This window comes from Hemicordylus capensis, chromosome 5, assembly GCF_027244095.1.
Source record: "Hemicordylus capensis ecotype Gifberg chromosome 5, rHemCap1.1.pri, whole genome shotgun sequence".
NCBI classification, from domain to species: Eukaryota; Metazoa; Chordata; class Lepidosauria; order Squamata; family Cordylidae; genus Hemicordylus; species Hemicordylus capensis.
The window spans coordinates 168,129,186-168,143,632 of NC_069661.1; the positions used below are offsets into that span (position 1 = coordinate 168,129,186).

The 14,447-nt window shown below is 47.4% G+C and overlaps 1 long non-coding RNA gene across 3 annotated transcripts in view; it reads right to left on the reverse strand.

Moving 5' to 3' along the window:
* Window positions 1-14,447, reverse strand: part of LOC128325682 (uncharacterized) — a 63,621-nt gene that overhangs the window by 36,285 nt on the left and 12,889 nt on the right. Inside the window, exon 3 of one of the 3 annotated variants that reach the window (XR_008307557.1) lies at window positions 11,334-11,434. The exons of the other annotated variants lie outside the window; for them this stretch is intronic. This is a non-coding gene — a long non-coding RNA (uncharacterized LOC128325682). Of the gene's footprint in view, window positions 1-11,333; window positions 11,435-14,447 lie in introns of those variants that run through there. 3 annotated transcript variants of the gene reach the window in all.

The window sequence follows — 14,447 nt, forward strand, 5'->3', positions numbered from 1 at the left end:
ACTCCTCTGCATCTCATCATGAGTTATTTGTAATGAAATGTGTATTATGTTTTATGTTTCCTATCCAAGACAGGCTTGATTAGGGGCTTTGAGACTGCTAAAAGCTCTGTTTGCCATGCATGATTTTCTGCTCCTTCCTTTGTCACATTCTTAAGATAAAAGACCAAAGAACAGTAGTAAATAAACAATGTTCCATTTTTCAAGTTTATAACAGACATAGATGTCATTCACACAATCAAAAACTGTGTTCTACTTGGGTTTGGGAGTTGTTTGTGGGAGCAAGGTAGGAGGAAAAGCAACCCAGGATTTCCTCCTACTTTGCTTGCACACAATGAGGCAGGTCTCACAATCTGTGAGACCCGCTTTTTCCAAAACTGCGGGGACAGCAGGCTAAGCCTGCTCTCCCCACAGATGATCAGGCAGGGAGCCCTGGGCGGCCGGATCATCCACCCACACGATTGCCGGCTCTGTGATGGAGCTGGCCGGGGCTTGGCGGAGCGGCCGCCGCAAGTTCCAGCATGCCCTGCGCGAGCGCGCAGGGCATGCTGCTGAGACCACTGGAGCCGGGAGGCAGCTTTTCGCCTCCCCTCCAGGGGCCTCCTCATGAGTAGCTGCGGCATGGAGCCGCACCACGGCTACTCACGATCCGATAGCCCAGGTTTGTGGAGCGCTTGCTCTGCAAACCCGGGCTAAGGGGCGGGCTACCAAAGCGGGTTTGCATCCAAGCCCGGTGGTTCTTACGATCGGGAAAAATCAGGCTAGGCTTTCCTAGCCCGATTTTCCCCGATCGTCAGAATAGCCCCGATCACTTCTACCCAGGGTTCCTTCCTACCTTGCTTCCTCACAACCAAAAATTGGGAGCACACACAGCTCCTACAACCAGGTAAAGCACAGTTTTTGACTGTGTGAATGACCTCATGGTTTAATAAAATGTAGGGTTCATGATCCCTCAAAGTAAGATATCCCTAAAAACATGTGTTTTTAAAAATTGTTTATTTGAGAGAAGATCTGGTAGTCAAACAGGAGAACACAAATGATTTGTGAGTGTTTACATGGGCCGAAGCTATCATATTCAACAGTTCCTAATTATTTAGGAGCTAAGTTAATTGTGGGTGATCCTTTCACCCCTAACATTGATAATTATGTAATACAATGAACATTTTGATGGAGGACTATCAAATATTCAAAAATTTTGATGGAGGACTTTAATAATAACAGCAATAATCAAGCATTTCCTGCCCCCTGCCCAATCCTTGGTACTCTAAAAACAAGCCCTGTACACCAGGGCTGAAAACAGTGAAAGCCACAGGCCCAGATATGCTCAAAATTGAGAATCTACCTCAGTATGTTGGACATTATTGAAAGCAAAGAGAACAATGAATTAGCATGAGACACAGCAAGAATTTACAAGCCAGAATCTGGCATCTAGCAGCTTTGAAAATTAATTGGAATATAACCTAGATGGATTCCTGCAATCCCAGAGCTGCTGTAACCTACTTTTTATCATAAGAGAGCCTGGCACAGCTATTCTAAAGAACCCCTTTAAACACTATGAAAAGCATACAATTTACCAAATCACGTGAGGACTAACCTACTTGAAAACTACAGCAAAAGAGACAGATGCCACCATCCCATGCTTCTGAGTTATTCTGTATCTGTGAAAAGAGACACTAAGGCCGCCTTCAGAAAAAGCCAAAGAGCAGAAGCTGCTGACTTGCTGCTGCTAGCCGAAGGCACACCTGACCTAGTGCTGCCAGCAGGGGCAGGGAACCACTGTTCCCTCTAAGGCATGTGCATGTGCACACACTCACAAGTTTTTGGATGTCCATTCAGTTCATTTTAGTTCCCACTCAGGTTGAATCAGGAAGGCCCCATTCTGAATGGAGGTGCGCGCACACTGCCTTGATACTGCCGCCCAGAACAAAACTCATTCCTCTCAGAGATGGAAAAAAATTAGAGGGACCACTTCAGAGAACCCCAGGTGATGCTGCTGCAGGTGCAACAGCATACCTGACGTTGTGAATTGCTTAGAGTCTTGCCCCTGCTTGCTTGTGCCCTGCAGTGGGTGCAGACAGCATGGGCAGGATCACCAAAGCAAAGCTCAAAGTGATCCCACACCATGCTGCCACTCGATTATCTGGCACATGGTTGCTTGGGTGGTGGTCGGTCTGCTGGTTCCTTCTCGGACACATTGCCGCCACTGCCCTCAGTGTGGGCCGGAGAAGGTCCAGGGACAGGAAGCATGGTGACTTCTTCCTGGCCCTCCTCAGGCCCAGACCGGGGACTCAAACTCTCCGGGGGCATTGGCGGGGGGCTGGGGATGGCGAGACGGGTCCATCTGGCTGACCTGGCAGCTGGCTTTGTCTGCACTTCCTCCATGGCTGCCATGGGAAGAGCTTACATAAGAACAGCCCTGCTGGATCAGACCCAAGGCCCATTTAGTCCAGCATCCTGTTTCATCCAGTGGCCCACCAGATGCTGCTGGAAGCCTACCGGCAGGAGCTGAGGGCATGCCCTCTCTCCTGCTGTTACTCCCCTGCAACTGGTACTCAGAGGCATCCTTCCTTTGAGGCTGGAGGTGGCCTACAGCCCTCCGACTAGTAGCCATTGATAGACCTCTCCTCCATGAAGTTATCCAAACCCCTCTTAAAGCTATCCAGGTTGTTGGCTGTCACCACATCTTGTAGTAGAGAATTCCACAAGCTGATGATGCATTGTGTGAAAAACTACCTTCGCTTGTTGGTCCTAAATTTCCTGGCAATCAATTTCATGGGATGACCCCTGGTTCTAGTGTTATGTGACAGAGAGAAGAATTTCTCTCAATCCACTTTCTCCACACCATGCATGATTTTATAGACCTCCATCATGTTCCCCCGCAGTTGTCTTTTTTCTAAACTAAAAAGCCCCAGGTGTTGTAGCCTTGCCTCATAAGAAAGGTGCTCTAGGCCCCTGATCATCTTGGTTAGGGGTGTGCACGGAACCGCAGAGCTGCCGTCCGGCACTGGGGTGGGGGGTTCCATTAAGGGCGGGGGGGGGTTACTTACTCCTCCCGCCACTTTCCACCTTTGGCGCCGTATTCTCTGTAACAATGGGGCGGCAGGATACCTCCCTGCCGTCCCTTTCCTTGCTTGACTGCAAAAGGCTTTTTGCGTGCGCACACACGCAAAAGGCTAAAGCCTTTTGCAGTCAAGCAAGGAAAGGGGCGGCAGGGAGGTATCCTGCCGCCCCGATTGCTACAGGAGCTGAACAGCCGGCGCGCAGTCAAGCGGGGAAAGGGGCGGCAGGGAGGTATCCTGCCGCCCCATTGTTACAGAGAATACGGCGCCAAAGGTGGAAAGCGGTGGGAGGGGTAAGTAAACCCTCGCCCACTCTTAATGGAACCCCCCACCCCAATCTGTCCAAACCCAAACCACCCGTCCCTGGACTGGTTCGAAGGCCTCTAGAATGGCCTCCGAACTGGTTCGTGCATATCCCTAATCTTGGTTGCCCCCTTCTGCACCTTTTCCAGTTCTACAACATCTTTTTTTAGATGTGGTGACCAGAATTGTACGCAGTACTCCAGGTGTGGCCGCACCATAGTTTTGTATAAGGGCATTAAAATATTAGCAGTTTTATTTTCAATCTCCTTCCTAATGATCCCTAGCATGGAATTGGCCTTTTCCCACAGCTGTGTTACATTGAGTCGACACTTTCAACGAGCTGTCCACCACGACCCCCAAGATCCCAATGTGCATCACTTTACACTTGCCTACAATGAACCACTCTGGCCATTTTGCTGCCCACTCACCCAGTTTGGAGAGATTCTTTTGGAGCTCCTCACAATCTGTTTTAGATTTCACTACCTGAAAGAGTTTGGTATCATCTGCACATTTGGCCACTTCACCTTCTTCTAGATCTTTTATGAATAAATTAAAAAGCACCGGTCCCAGGACAGATCCCTGGGGGACCCCACTTCCTACTTCGCTCCATTGTGAAAACTCTTCGTTTATCCCTACCCTCTGTTTCCTGTCTTTCAACCAGTTAGCAATCCACACATGTACTTGTCCCCTTGTCCTATGACTGCTAAGTTTTCTCAGGAGTCTTTGAAGAGGAACGTTGTCAAAAGCTTTTTGGAAGTCCAGGTATACTATGTCAACTGGATCACCTTTATCCACACACTTGTTGACACTCTAAAAGAACTCCAAAAGGTTTGTGAGGCAAGATGTACCTTTGCAGAAGCCATGCTGGTTCTCTCTGAGCCTGTTCTATGTGCTTCTCAATTTTATCTTTGAGGATATTTTCCATCAATTTGCCTGGAATGGACGTTAAGCTAACCAGCCTGTAATTTCCCACATTGCTCCTGGATCCCTTTTTGAAAATTGGTGTTACATTGGCTACTTTCCAGTCCTCCGGTACAGCGCCTGATTGCAGGGATAAGTTTTATATTTTTTTTACAAGGAGGTTGGCAATTTTAAATTTGAGTTATTTGAGGACTCTTGGATGGATGTCATCCAGCCCTGGCGATTTGCTAATTTTCAGTTTTTCCAGACAGTTTAGAACATCAACCCTTGTCACTTCTATCTGACTCCATTCTTTAGCCTCCATCTCTGAAAAGCGTGGTTCAGGAACAGGTATATGCTCAGTATCCTCTGCCGTTAAGACGGACGCAAAGATCTCTGTCTTTGAAAGCTTCTTCTCTGTTGGCGGGGTGGGGGCTCCCTGCTCATGCCTGCTTGGCCACAGGCCACAGTGTGGGCCCAGGATCCCCCCAAAAGGAGACCCTGCACATAACCAAAGAACCAGGGGTGGGGGGTGCCTCGGAGAGTAAGCTGGGCACATTCAAGCCAAATCTGGGGAGATTTGATTTGACCTCGAATCTAGCCATTTTCCTCAAGGGTGTTTCAATTCAAGGTCGAATTGCTCAAATCGACCAGATTTTACCCCAAATCGATTCACACATTCCTACATGATGGCTGGAGCTGCTGCGCACAGTGAACTATTATGCAAAGAGTGCTACTACAGTTTCTCCCATTGTCACAAATACAACCACCCTCTACTGTGCCAGGGCTGCCTTATGTGTCAGCAGTAGCCCCAACTCAGTGTGCATCGGCTCCGTACTACTGCCCATCATTTTAGCCAGTCTCTTTAAAGAGAAGCCGTTGGAAGCAGCCTTGTTTTGATGGGCAAAAGTAGCCGATTCCCTAATCACCTTGAAATTTTTGAGCAAAAGAAAAAATTAAGTTTTGACATTCAAATAAGCACTTACTCAAGAGAACACGTTGATCCAAATCAACAAATGAGTGGGGCAGGGGGGACCTGTTCAGGTACATTTAGAGCAGGGGTAGGCAACTTTGGCTCTCCAGCTGCGGTTGAACTCCCATGATGAGAGTTGCAGTTCAACAATTCCATGATGGGAGAGGTAGTTCAACCATAGCTGGAGTGCCAAGGTTGCCTACCCTGATTTAGGCTGTGATGCTTAGAAATAAAACAGGTGGAGGCTGACACACACATTAGGAAGCCCCCAGTTTGAATCCTGCCTCAGCCATGATCTCACTATGACCTTAGGCAAAGCAGTCTCTCTCAGCCTCAGTCTCCCATCTGCAATACTGACCTAGCTAACAAGGCTGTGGTCAGGATTATAACAAGCTTTTGTAAGTGAAGCACTTTAGAAATGCTTAGTATTGTATCATGAAAGAAACACAGTCCTGGAGGCCCTGATTAAGTAGAATGATCTCTGCCCAGGACACAACATTGCAAACAGCAGACAAATAAAAGTACATGGAGATTGCAAGTAATATTTCTTGTGGTTTCAGTGGTGAACCAATGATTTTTTAACTGGTGCCAAAGCATGGTCATTAGAACATAAGGTTTCACATTTCCCATGGGATATATGTTGAAAATTGTGTATGAGAGTCCATTACAAAACAGAGGCTTATGGCCCAGAGTAATCACATGGTTATGATTGTACAAGACAACTAAAGATGTATTATGAAATTTTGTGGGATTGTGTGCCACACCTGTTTTCCATTGAAAGTCATTGGGTTATCAAAAGATCTCATATTAAGGCTTGCGATAAAATTAAATGGGCAATTATGGCATGAGCATGTCAGCACAGAAAACACCCCTTTTAATTATATACGGGTTTTCCTCATGAAGTGTTATGTGAAAGTTGTCCGGTCATTCGGTGCTACACAATAAATGAGTGCTCTAAGGGATCTTATAGATGTAATCAGATCATTTAATTACTGGTCTGCCTAATTCCATTTCACCATTTCCCAGTATGAAAATGTGGGATGAGAAGATCTTGATGACAATTTGCATAATGTTCAAGGCACAGAAAGAAAAAAATGTAGCCCACACTTTCATCACTAGAAATATGGAATAGTCATGTATAGACTGTAGAATCAGATTGGTTCAGTCAATAAGAGTCTTGGAGGGAGGGAATTTAAATCCCATGAACATATAGGGTGGCATTAAACTAATTTACCTCACACAATTATTGTGAGATTAGTACATATATTAGATACATAATCAGTTATATAAACATTTTATATGCTTAGAGCATTATTTTGAACTAGCTTAACCTGCACAGAGCATCTGCATGCTAGTACTTGATTGCTTCCTTCACCCCTGCCACAGCCCCCCTCACCTCAGAGATCTCTCCACCCTCACCTGAGCTGCATTCAACCTTCTCCTCCATCCAGTTGCTTCCATCATCCTCACCCCTCTTGGTTGCTGCTGCAGTGTTGCTGGCGCCTATTCGCCAAGCTGCAGCCTCCTATCCCCAGAGACCTCCCCACCCTCTCCCAGCTCCTGCTCCTCCCCACAGGAGCAGCAGCAGCAGCAGCGGTTGACCGGGTCCTTCCTTGTTGCTACCACCACCATGGCCGCTTGTTCCACTCAGGCCGCTGACAGGCTCAGGCCCATCCCTCGCCCTCCCTTCTTTCTCTCTTCCCCTCCCTTCTTTTTCTCTCTTTCTCTCTCCTCCACTCAATCTTCCCCTTCTCTCTCTCTCTCTCTCTCTCTCTCTCTCCCCCTTCCTGAGTTAACAGATCTTGTTTCCTCATCTAACAACGACCACTTCCTTCTCCTGAAGGAGCTCTTTCCTCCCTCACAACCCTTTTCTTCGCAGACCCCTGCCCACTATCCTTTTATATATATAGATTCCTCTCCTTTACAATCAAGAACATCTTCTGACCAGTAACAGTTGCATTCCAACTGACCTTAACCATCACAGGCTCCTCTTCCCTATCTGCATATGGAATCCCCACTGCCTAATCACCACAGTGCCACAGACTCCTCATCCCTATCTGCATATGGAATCCCCACTGTCAAATCACCATGGTGCTTCTGCTTTCTACTGCCCAATCACCACTGTGCTTTTCCTCGCGAACTCTCGTGAGAGCTGCCATGCATGGGATTAGCCATGGCTACACCTTAGAGAATTATACATAGAGAGGGGCTGAATCCAAAGCTTCAATTTTGCTATTGGAAGGAGCTTCTGTTTCAAAGAAGGAGAATTGTGCACTGGGAAGGACTAGCCATCTCTTCAGTGAACAGAAGCTCCTTCCATACATAGAATGGCAAATCTGGATCCAACCCAATGAACTACCCTAGACAGTAAGGCCACCTATACAGCAAGGCTAATCTGAGGCTTTCCATTGTTCAAAAACAGTGAGATGGGACTACCATCATTCCCAGTCACTAATAATTTGCATCTGGGGATGAAGGGAGTTGTAATCCAACAACAGACAGCTGAACAGCCTAGGTTAGCCACCCCTGCTATAGAGCCAGACAATGGGTCTATCTAGCTCAGAATTGTCTCTGATGCCTAGCAGTGGATTTCCAGGGTTTGAGGCAGGGGGCTTTCTCAGCCCAATCTAGAGATACCAGGGATTGGACCTGGGACTTTCTGCAGACAGTGCAAGAACTCTACCACTGAGCTACCCTGCTGAGTCATGTTTTGTGCTACCAGGCATTCACACCCCCATCTACAGGAAGACCTGAAATTTGTAGCTATAAGTGCAAGGTGCTGACCTCTTGGCTACTGTGTCATATAGTCTGCACAGGTAAGAGCAAGCCAAGGTCCATGGGTGGGACACTGGGCTATGGTCGTTCTCCTTGCAACCATATGAAGCAGCAGCAGATGCAGGAAGGCAAATTTGCTGCAGCAGCCAGGCAAACCACATACATAGGTGTATTCCACCTTTGCATGCTTTTACATTTTTTTGGATTGGGTAAGTGGGAATTTCCTATAGCATCTAGATGCAGAAGGCTCATGCTGCACGTAATACTATGAAATAAAAGGATTCTTGCTATTTATATGTCTGGAGAAATGTAACATTATCCTCAAGTTCCCTATTTCAGACATCTTGGCAGGGGCAACCCAAGAAGGCTATTCTCGTGATCAGCAAAAACAGGGCTTGAGGACTGAAGATGGGGTTAGTACTCCCATGTGAACCATCGGCAAGCCCTCTAGCTGTGCTCTTTCAAAACAGAGTCACCCAGTTCCCAGCCCGACCTCTTAAATGAGGTTTAGCGGACAGAGGAACTAACCTACCCTCTCCCAGTGCTCGTGTGGAGTGACGGAGCACTGCTCTAGCTCCAACACCGTCCCTCTCCTCTCCTTTACAGAGCTACCATAGAATCTGGATACCAGAGTGGACTTGGGGCTGCCCTGCAAAGCGAGCAAAACACTCGGCAGAAGTCTCCCCTCAAGAGATGACATCACCAGCACTGAGCACTTGCTCAAGCATTAAAGTGGCAGACAACCTGCACATGGGCTCAAGAGTAAAGTGGAGCCTACTGTGGCTGCCTGCCCTGAAATCAAGCCCTTAATGGTAATAGTCTGTCCTGCAGGCTTACTGCCAAGGCCTGACCATGTGCTCGTGTGTTTGCTGTGAGGTGTGTGAGAGGGTTACAGCAGGGCTCCTGGGGTTACTCTGTTTGCTGCTCCTGAGAATAGCATCATGCAAAATAGCCTTTCTCCACATCCCTGGTGGGGCCATCCCTCTTCCAAAGCCAACCCTTGCAAGCTTTGAAAAGGCATGTGGGGGGAGGAGGGAAGGTCACTCACTAGCAGCCTCCTCTCCTTTCCTCATGCTTCATACAAGCTTTGCAAGGAGATTGCAAGGGTCAGATGGGTCCCAAAGTGTTGCTTCATTGTTGACTGTGGGGGGCATCTTCTGTCTTGCGGGTATCCCAACAATCTGCTGCCTGAGGTGGCTGCCTCACTCACAAAAGGGTCACCCCTGCAACGTAGGGTATAGACAAAATGGAGCATGTTGTTCTGTAGGTGCATCACATTCTGATTCTCAATTCAGTGTCCCATGTCTGCCAAATTTAAGGAGAGCATGAAGCCATCATACATTCATCAGTCTCTTTCTTTGCTGCTCTCTCCAAAAGTTGCACAGAAACAGAATCCAACTAGATTATTTATTTATTTATTTATTTATCAGTCATATTTTCACACCACCCAAAACCACCCAGTCACAACCACCACCCAGTCACAAACTGGAACTGATCCAGCATAACCACATAAGAGGAGTCACTGGATACCTCCGCATCAGATACTGAAGTAAGTGCAGAGACAAAATCCAAGTCGGCCTGAATACGAGAGATTTTTTCCACAAAGAATTCATTAAACACATCACAGCGGGTAATAGATGGTTCCGAATTCTGATTCAAGGGAGGAGGGGAACATACTAGCCCTCTCACAACTCTGAACAACTCTGCCAGATGTGAACTTGCGTATGCAATACGGGCAGAAAAGAATCGCTTCTTTGCCGCATGTATTGCCTGAGCATAGGTCTTCAAATGAGCTCTACGTTGCAATCTGTCAGATTCAAGTCAAGTCTTTCTCCACCTGCACTCCAGTCATCTACCGCTTCAGCCCCCATAGTTCTTCCAAATACCAAGGGGCCAGTTTTGAAGCGGGTTGGAGAGGACGCTTAGGAGCGATCATGTCTACTGCCCCGGTGAGTTTGTTGTTCCAATTCTCCAGCAGGAGATCAACAGGATCGCCGGCAGAGCCAACACTGAATCCCTCCAAGGCTTCTTGAAATCCTATGGGATCCAATAACCTTCTCGGGCAGACCATCCTAATAGGTCCCTCACCCCTGCGAAGGTGGGGTGTGACTGTGAGTCTAACCTTAACCAGATGGTGTTCCGTCCATGACAAAGGGGAAATCACAGGATTCTCCACCCATGGAACACCACCCTGATCAGAGTGAAAGACCAAATCAAGCATGTGACCTGCAATGTGCGTCAGTCCCGAGACCACCTGAGATAGGCCCATAGTTGTCATGGCCGTTATGAACTCCTGAGCTGCCCCGGACAAATTGGTCCTGAAATGAACATTGAAGTCGTCCAGCACCACAAGCCTGGGCGACTCCAACACCAAGTCTGAGACCAAGTCTGTCAGCTCAGTTAGGGACTCTGTTGAGCAGCGGGCCAATTGGTACACCAACAGAAGTCCCAGTCTATCCCTGGTCCCCAAACGTAAGTACACATATTCAATATGGTCTGACACTCTAACAGGGATCCTGGTAAGGGAGATATTATTCTTGTAGACGACAGCCACTCCACCTCCCCACCCCCGGTCCCTCACCCGCTCCTCAATAGACTACCCTGGAGGGAGAAGCCGGGACCACACTGGGCCCCCAGCCTCCCCCAACCAGGTCTCTGTAATACATACCAGGTTGCCACCTTCATCCAGAATCAAATCATGTATGTTTTCTGATTTGTTCTGGACTGACCTGGCATTACAGAGGAGCAAGGTGAGGTTCCATGGGTGGTGGGCACTGCTCCCCAAGGTCAATGAGCTGGCAAGACAGCCGGAAGGGTAAATAGCTAGTGAATTTCTATGTTCCCTTCCCCTGTAACGACCTGCTGACCTGCCAACATTACTTCTTCTGTTCCCCACCACCACCGGAATGGCTGCCCCACAGTCAGTGGACATGCCCCCTGTCTCCCCATCTCCAGATAAGCCCAGACACATTATACAAGTTCCTCACCCAGGACAAATTAAAACAGAAGCCCTTTTATAAAATGCCTCCCACATACAAATATCTGGGCCAAGAGACCTGGCCTTCGCCCTTGCTTTCCCCTGAAGTGGCTCCCCCAAAGGGGCGAACTCCTTTGGTGTTGCCCCTTCGGTGGTGACTCCACCGTTTGCGGGCCCGCCGCCACAGGCAGCGTTCTTATATAGGGCCAGAGAGAGCCCCTCTGGTCAGCTGACAGTCTGGAACTGCTGACACACTCCTGGTCCCGATCCTGCAAAGCAGCCAGAGGCCATAGTTCAACTGCCAAAGGCCACAGTTCTACAGGTCAGGCAGGGGACCAGCAGGTGGACTCGCCTTCTCCCTTTCCTTCTCCTGCAGGCAGATGTTCAAGGCAGCAGCAGCAGCAACAGACAGCCCACACCAGTCTCTCACCCTGGTGATGACAGACCAGCCTTTGGGAGAGACAGAAAAAGCAACACATTCAGCCTGACCATTTTGCATTTGTCTAAAACAACCATAATTTATGGCATTGACCTACATGCTGCTGGACTTGGAGGAATGAGCTACAATTTTGTCTGCGAGGAGAAAAAGGTGACCAATCCAATTATCGGGAGACAGGTAAACAAGAACCTGCAGTCATGTGGATACTGCATCATTACTATAAAGATTAATCATAATTTGAAGTTGCCCACTGGAGTAGGTGTGTTTCAGGAAGTGGTTTCCCAGAACCAGTGGTGTGGAGCTTTTTTCTAACCTTTGTTTATGGGCAATATTTATTATTTTATGTAGGCATTCATAAAAGTAAAGCAGTCTTTTATGCAATGCCCTGGAGAATTCCAGAGGCTTGTTTAATTTTCAGCATGTGTAATCCTAAAAGGTCAGTGCACATAGTCACAATTTCACTGCACAAAAGTATCATGGTTTTTCTAGCTGGCTTTGCTACGAAAGAAATCTGTGAGAGGGAAAAGGGCAAGTTAATCTGTAGAGGGTTAACATATTGAAGATCCTTTGCTGAGAAAAGCAAGTTTAGGTTTGATGACATTCTAGTCCCTTTCAAACATGCAATTCAATAAAAGAAATAGAAATGCTTCCAAGAAACAATAGTACCATTAAGGAATACTGTATTTATAAAGCAAATAAGGGAACAGCTTTTATTGAGCCAACTTCTGTTGCTGCAGTGATGTGCAGTGTAATTACACTAAACTTTTCATCAGGTAGAATTTGGTCTAACTTTTATTTAGAGACCAAATATAACACAGATTAGTCCAGAAGGAGAGTTGTTCAGAAAGTTACTAGAGAAAATTCCATTCTGGAATGTTAACCATATAACAGAAACTACATTGATACCAGGGAGTGAGGGGGAGGGCAAAGAGGCAATATCCTAGAGGTGGGATGGTTGTACCAAAGCTATTTGCTTTTGTTCAGCTAAGCCTTTTCTTCCCATTAAAAAGGAGGGCTGTATCTGATCTCATAATTTATGGAGTCACACAATTCATCAAATGCAGTTGTTCCCAACCTTGGGTTCCCACATGACCTTTGGCCATTGTGGCTGGAGATGACAGGGATTGTAGTCTGACAGTATCTGGAGATCCAAAGCTGGAAAGCCCTGATCTAATGTTTCGGTATCTTTATCTTGTTTATTGCTACAAAAGCAATGCCTCCACAATGGAAGCAATGGCGTTGTAACAGTCACTGTAATTTGATAGTCCTGCATTTTCCTGTGCTATAGCTCTGTGCTTGGAACATATTTATTGCCACAGCCCAATATGAGCCAGCCAGCCAGAGAACAGAAAGCCATATATTGTGATAGTTAAGTAAGAAGCTCCTCACATGCCCTCCGATGCTGCTCTGACAGCTCCTAGCAACGTCTCCTGTTGTTTTCTATATATATGAGTGTGAGGCATTATCCTACTGTTAGCTGAAGCTACCATGCAATAAAGATGTTAGGAATGCATGGGCTAAGGGTGACTGGTTATGTAAGCGGCATTGGCTTTGTCAATGAAACATACATGTTACTGGAACATAATCGTCCTGCCTAGCTGAGGTTTCCTTTGTCAGCAACAGAGCAAAAAAAAAAGGATACCTGAAAAGAAAGATCAGAAGACCAGTGATTCATCTGCATAATGCTTAATTAAACTGAGTATTCTCCTCCCTCCCATGGATCCATATGGCATGGTTCTTCCCAATTTTATGTTACTATCAGGTATACTGATAGTATAGGTAGAGAAGTGAAAAATATAGGACAAAATGTTTTATTGTGTGAGAAATGTTTTCCATAAACTGTTATAAAAAGGATGGTTTGTAATAACTTTCTGTTCTTGGTTTATGCCACAGTAAGCACATTGTGCTACAAAGTGAAAAGAAGAGTTGGCTTTGTAAAAAGGGAGGTTGTAGCTATTGCTCCAGTCTCTGGAGGTATCTGTGGACCAAATTTTCACAGAAACTACTTTTTGTCCTCAAAACTTAGGGAAACAATCTTCACGATCGCTCCAGAAGGCTACCCCCTTCTGAGGGGAGCAAGCCTGAAAGTGCTTACCTCCCTGCAGATGATCACTGCCTCCTCTCTGGGTGGCCAGATTGGCCGCCCACAAGATTATCGTACAGAGCCGGTTGGGACAGCGGGGATTGGGGGCTACCCGGCCCCTGGAAGTCCCAGAATGTCCCACACAGGTACGTGGGGCATTCTGGGGAGCCCCCCCCCAATGCTGAGAGGCTTTTCATAGCCTCCCAGTCGCGGGTCTCCTCGTGAGTCACCATGGTGTGGAGCCGCGCCATGGTGACTCATAATCAGGGAAATGAGATTCGCGGAGCACTAGCTAATGGAGTGCTAGCTCTTCTGACCTCATTTTAGGGGAGGGGAAATTAGGTGGGCTAGCAGGCTGGAGCTGTGCAGCTCCCAGTGCTGCACACAACTGTGGAGAACTGGGCTGGTCTTCCTTAGCCCAGTTTTCCGTGGTCATGAGAATAGCCTCAGGAAGTCAAATGCTTCTCTTCCTTAAACTGCTCCTGTCCCCACACCATTTGCTTTTATGGCACTCGAAGCATCTTGGGCCCTGGAGCATATTTTAGAGCAGAGTTATTCAACTGTGGACCTCCAGCTGTTTTTGGACTACAGCTACCAGCATCCCCAGCCACTGTGGCCAATAGTTAATGATGTTGGGAGTTGTAGGCAAACATCTGCAGGAGGTCCAAAGTAGGGGTATGCATGGAACCAACTTGTCCGGTTCAGTTCAAGTCTGAACCAGACCTGAACCTGACTGGGCCAGTTTGGCCTGGCACCCCCTCAAGCCCCTCCGGTTCAGTTTGGTCCAGTCTGGGGGAGGGGGTGTCTGCAAACATTTTTCAGTAAAAAAAAGATTTTCCAAATGGCCACTGCGCTGGGGGAAAGGCCCGAATGGGCCGAAGAACGGCTGAACAGGCCGGTTTTGGAAGGCGGGGAGGCTGGCGGGGGGAGGGGGAACCTCC